The sequence below is a fragment of the Lissotriton vulgaris genome, unplaced genomic scaffold (genome assembly GCF_964263255.1).
Source record: "Lissotriton vulgaris unplaced genomic scaffold, aLisVul1.2 SCAFFOLD_1099, whole genome shotgun sequence".
Taxonomy (NCBI): domain Eukaryota; kingdom Metazoa; phylum Chordata; class Amphibia; order Caudata; family Salamandridae; genus Lissotriton; species Lissotriton vulgaris.
Window position 1 is genome coordinate 312,674 of NW_028252957.1, and position 6,254 is coordinate 318,927.

At 45.8% G+C, this 6,254-nt stretch overlaps 1 pseudogene; it reads right to left on the reverse strand.

Moving 5' to 3' along the window:
* Positions 1 to 389: 389 nt before the first annotated feature.
* Positions 390 to 1,109, reverse strand: LOC147661208 (prostaglandin E2 receptor EP3 subtype-like; annotated as a pseudogene).
* Between the last annotated feature and the right edge of the window lie 5,145 nt (positions 1,110 to 6,254).

A 6,254-nucleotide genomic window follows, 5' to 3' on the forward strand; every position in this document is an offset into this window, starting at 1 on the left:
GTCATCATTCAGCTGGTTATAGGCTCCTTATTTCCTGGCATCAGACGTTTGGTGGCATACACCAGTATATATAATGCTTGGTCCAGTTAGAGCTTCTCCATATCCTCTAGTCTAGAACTGCCACCTTCCCAGAGAGGGCCGTCTCTGTGGTGGCACCTGAAGGCTGAAACGTTCTACTTTTTGCATTGCAGACTAGGGCTTCCTTAGCTAGATTCCTGAAACCCTCAAGACATGACTATTTGGCCAGTAACCCTTTTTCTGTTTCTGTGTTTGTTATTTTCCTGTTTACATTCTTTTGATGTTTCAGTAATGTTTCTGTGTTAGACAGACAATGCCAAGAAACTTTAAGAATGTTTGCTCTATAAATGTTTAAACATAACATGTCACACTTAGAGCTCACATAGGGTTCTTAGCAGCTGGATCATGGTCTTTGGCATGATCTCCTCAGACTGCTTGCTGATGGTCAAAACTGAGTTTTTATTTCAACAAGCCTGATACCAGTTCCCTCATCATGGTAAATTGATGTAGAATGTCATAATCAATACCAGGAGCACGTGGAAGGTTGAACCAAGGTGAACATGCGTTGCCCTGCATGCCCCCTATGCTGATGAAACACCAGGTCCCCACCCATTGCAGGTTGTACTGTCCCACCCCAGCAATGAGCAGCATGATGAAAGCCAGCACAATAAGCACATGCAGACCAGCACCACCTTGGTGGCTATGGTCTTTATGTGACTGAAGTACCAATGTGTGATCCTGATAGTTATAGCATTTAGAATTGTTATGGTGCTGATGATAAATACATGGCAGAGCCAAAACATAGTCACTCCTAGCTCAAGTAAGGTGCCCAGGTGGCCAAAGGAGTTCACCTGACTCAATTCCTTTCTCAACAGATACACAGAGTTAAGAAGGGAGTTGTCCAATAGTTTACTCGCCATGTCCTTCAGGAGTAGAGATCTGGTGCACAGCAGTAAAGACCTCTTGTGATTGTTCTCCTTTTTGCCTTGCTTTTAATTCAACAGCATGGACAGAGCATTGCCCCCCTTTTTATTAGTCATCACTGTCAAAATGAAGACAACTGCTTTCAAAATATTGCTTTTTCCCTTCATGATGTTTCAGGAGTCCAATAACCCACTGCTGGTGGAGTTGGCCTGAGTGCTTAGTGGTTGAGTGAATTTCTCTAAGGCTGCCAACCAGGGGGTGGGAGTGCCAGGAGAGAGAGGGGAAAAGATATTTCGAGCCTCTATGAGCGAAGATGAGAATACATGAAGCAGTGGAGTCGATTGTCAACAGGACATGGCAAAGATTGCCATCAAAGAGGCCTGTGGGTGGCATGCCTAAAATGTGTGTAATTAGTTCCCAGCACCTGGTAAAAGATACATGCTGGTAGAAGGAAAATTATGAACCACTAAAAGACATACCTGGATCATTGGCTTTGAAGCCAAGCTCATTGTATTATACTCCTGTGTGGAGTGTCTATCCTAATAGAGAATTAGATGATGTGAAAGTCTTCTGGAGATTACATTTTGAAAGATTGCAGCGCCACCCAGTGAGCATACAAACTTTCATTATGTGTATTGTTTTATGAAATAAATAAAGCCTCCATTTTTCAACCGCAGTTCCTTTGTGGTCAGGGTATGAATGAAGGGTCTTGGTTTATGTACAGTAACGTCTTGCACTCCATTTATGACATGCATTGTAACAACCATGTGGACCAGTGATAGGTCTGCCACTTCTATTGATATGTAGGCCAAATAGTGGCAACCACCAACCACCTCCGATCCAGAATGTGGCAGAAATTCCACAAGAAGCTAAGGGCAATAAACTAAACGCTAGTAGATTATGCCATCAAGTTCTGTCATGTGTTGTCTAGCTAAGGCTTAGCCTGCCACCAGTACATTAAGTACTTTGGAAGCACCCAACCTCCCAGATAATTGAGTATTAAACCCATCGTGTTTCTATGGCAATGAGGAGATAATAGAAACCCTTGACTCTGCTTACTGTATTCATTAATGTCTGTTCTGGTGATCCCTGCTTTACATCTCTGTTGAGTCCTTTGGCATGATATTTTCTAATTGCATCACATCACTTGAGGTCTGAGGAGCTGCCCCAGTAGCCCTGCTGCATGCCCAAGGTTTATCTTCACTTGCAACATCAAATGACAACACTTAGTCTTTTTTGTACCATCATTAATCTGCCTTGTACTTTCCCACTGAATTTGCTGGTGATATGATTCCATGAGACTTTCAGAAGGGTCTAATTTTTCTATAATTATAGAGAAGATTAGCATGTAACTTAACCTCCTAGAGCAGAATCCTCATATCTTGTTCTGATGTACTTAATAGAAGCAGTCACTTACGAGTTTCAGTTTTTGAAAATGATCTCCTTTGGGGCATATGTCAAATGGTGCAGTCCAGTTACATATGTGTTGGTTTTTGGGAGGGGGCTCTTGTCTATTGTCGTGTGGGGGTACCCCGTCTATTGCTCTTTGGAAGCTGATATTGGCTATCAGATTTAGACTTCATTAAAGGGGTTTCAATGCACTAAGGGGGGCTGATTGTCCTTGCTGTTTGCCTTTGTCTCTCTCTGGTGCAGATGAATTTGTAACCATTGTGATGCTGAGTCTATTTAGCAGGTCTCCAATGGGTGGGGGGGGTTAAGGCATCCTGCTAAATTCATAAAGGTGGGCATTACATGAGAGGTCTGCCGTATGTGGATAACAAGTGGAAAAGAGAGGCAGTTCTTTAATTTAGTGGCTACTGTAGCCTAGATGATCTTCAGTTATTTTCCATATCAGACTTGTCACATGATTGATTTGAAGCCAAAGTTAATGTGTGTGTGCTAATTTCATTATCTAATAATATGTGGAATGTCGCAATCTATGTTTAAACACCTGTCTCTAATTTATTTATAATCGGTGACTTGTGACACACCCAGTTGCCAATTATAAAGAAAAGACTTCAGAACTCAACTCTAATACGTTATTGCAGACGTGTTCTGATGTTACATTGGCTGCTGCCAGAGCCAGAAGAGAGGGGAAAGGCAGGTCATGTCACAGAGCAGCTGTTTAAAGCAACACAAATGAATAGTTGGTTTTCTTTCTTCTGGTCTTTTTACTAGCTTACAACAACAAGTAGAATGAACATGTTTCTTTTTTGTACTTCTTAGATATTATGGAAAAGTAGATTTTTTCTGCATGTTTCTACACATTCCAAGCTACTGCAGCTTCTGTTTTTTTAAACTGACTTGTATTGAACTGTTTCGGATTTCTGTTTGCAACAAATATCCAACAGGTTTTCTATGTTTTAAATTTAGTAAACATAATTTCTCTTTTATATGAAAGTACTATGCACCAAGATTTTAAGTGGTTTGTGGGTAAGGTGTTGGTGAGGCTGTACATTATATGGAATAAAGTACCCTCTGTCATACATAATGAGGATATTGCAAGGTATCTCAGAGTTCCATAACCTTATAAAGGAACTCGGCCTTCAGCCTCATTTCTCTATATGGTTATTGAACTCCTGTGTGACTCAGAATACCCTTATAATGTACAGCAGCAGATTCTTTATACCTTATATAATATGATGTTGAATCTATAAACATTATGGAATTTGATTCACATGCTCATTGTTCGTAACAGCCGCGGAGCCCTGCATCACGCAGCAGCTGTTCACCTGCACCCGCGGAGCCCTTGCACCTCATTGCTGCTGTCACCTTCACCTTCACCCGCCCAGCTGCTCCAGTGTCCGGTAGTCCTCCCGCCGCCGCAAATCCAACGGAGCGGCCGCCGAGTGGAGGACTGCCATCCCCAGGAGGCAGTGCTGCGCCACGTCATCTAGCGTGCCAGGAGGCGCCATAAATCCATCGGTACGCCGGGGAGCGAGTGTGCTCATTGTTTGTAACAGCCGCGGAGCCCTGCATCACGCAGCAGCTGTTCACCTGCACCCGCGGAGCCCTTGCACCTCATTGCTGCTGTCACCTTCACCTTCACCCGCCCAGCTGCTCCAGTGTCCGGTAGTCCTCCCGCCGCCGCAAATCCAACGGAGCGGCCGCCGAGTGGAGGACTGCCATCCCCAGGAGGCAGTGCGGCGCCACGTCATCTAGCGCGCCAGGAGGCACCATAAATCCATCGGTACGCCGGGGAGCGAGTGTGCTCATTGTTCGTAACAGCCGCAACGCCCTGCATCACGCAGCAGCTGTTCACCTGCACCCGCGGAGCCTTGCACATCATTGCTGCTGTCACCTTCACCTTCACCCGCCCAGCTGCTCCAGTGTCCGGTAGTCCTCCCGCCGCCGCAAATCCAACGGAGCGGCCGCCGAGTGGAGGACTGCCATCCCCAGGAGGCAGTGCGGCGCCACGTCATCTAGCACGCCAGGAGGCGCCATAAATCCATCGGTACGCCGGGGAGCGAGTGTGCTCATTGTTCGTAACAGCCGTGGAGCCCTGCATCACGCAGCAGCTGTTCACCTGCACCCGCGGAGCCCTTGCACCTCATTGCTGCTGTCACCTTCACCTTCACCCGCCCAGCTGCTCCAGTGTCCGGTAGTCCTCCCGCCGCCGCAAATCCAACGGAGCGGCCGCCGAGTGGAGGACTGCCATCCCCAGGAGGCAGTGCGGCGCCACGTCATCTAGCGTGCCAGGAGGCGCCATAAATCCATTGGTACACCCGCGTCGCGTGAGCGCGCGGGAGCGCCAGGGGCTAAGCCCGGGCAAAGGGCGGGCCCTCTGTGGCCCTCAGAGGCCTGCAGAGACTGGACTGGGCCACCCCCCCTGGAACTGACAGCAGCCCTCCAGAAGGTAATTACCCCTAAATTCGAATACAGCCAAACAGAGACTAGTGTAAATGGAGTCAAAATCTAAAAGCAAGACCCTGGTCAAAAAAACGCCCATGCATACACGCTCGGCGACCAGGAAAGTTGCTACTGCACAAACCCCACTTCCCTCGTTGACTGCTATCGACCGAATGCTGCAACAGACAATAGGTGTTGTCGCTAACGCCATCGAAAATACCGAGAGGCGTTTATCCTTACCACCCAGTGTGTGCCGTGTATTTTTGTCACCACAAATCGAAGACCCCCCTGTAAACACTATTAATGTGACAACATTGTCTAATGATTCTATACTATTACAATCATACAGGGTCTTCCAGGGGCCGAGTTAAAACAGGGGGCCGAACGATCTTTAGAATCTAATGTGTTTCTAGAAAGGGAAAGTAGGATGTCCCTAACCCCCAATCTAATGATAAGTGCCTAACGTTACCATGGGGCGGGATGATTGTGATATTAATGATCCTACATCTATTGTTGACTCATCTAATCCCAGCTACACAGATAGCGTGACTGGTCATGGTTCTGTCCGCTCTAGGCCTAGACTGGCACACAGCAGGAAACTACTGATATCAAGTAGATTGAGCAAGAAATATAAGAGCAGGAGAAAGAAGGCAACTTTGTTGCCATCAGTTCATGAAAGTGGTGGAGAGACATTATCAGACGGCACAAATATACTACCAAGGGAAAATTCGAACATAATTAATGCAGAGGTACTAGTGTCCCACCTTGAAAATATTATAAAATTACACATCGTACCAATTACCGAAAAGTTAGAACTGATCAGTAAAAAAGTGGAAAGCCTGGAAAAACTGGGTATTGCCAAGCTAGAAATTTTAGAACATCTGGGTACTCAGGATAAGTCATCTCTAACTTGTGTACCCACTGGGAAAGTGAGTAGCGTAGCAAGTAACATAACAAAAATACAAAGAATTCCCACTAGGGTAATGGACTCAGCAGAAACGACAGGTAGGTTAGAAAAATCATATACTCCCAGTCAAGACACAGTAACGAGTGGGAATACTGATGTGAGACGAAGAGATATAGGAGGCCATGTCCCCAACAATAAGAACCAACCAGCACCCAGTCGACATAATAATATCATACCTGCAATGATCAACCTTCCTCCAGAAAGTAGACCGTTTGTGGCTATACTTGCTAATGTCCCCAAATTGAAGCCAACCCAATTTGAAAACAACGAAACCCTAAAAAACAAAACTTTGTACTGGCTTGCCAATAATTGTGGATTTCCACTAAGAGGGGCAAGCCAGATTATATCTACACAAAGGGTAGGGTGGGTGGGTCCAAGCAAAAAGGAAATAAGTGGGGACTGCATAGTCATAAACTACAGGACCACTGAATGGGCAAGAGATTCGATCCTGAATGCACCAATACCATCTAACAACGATTTTAACACCACCCTGTTT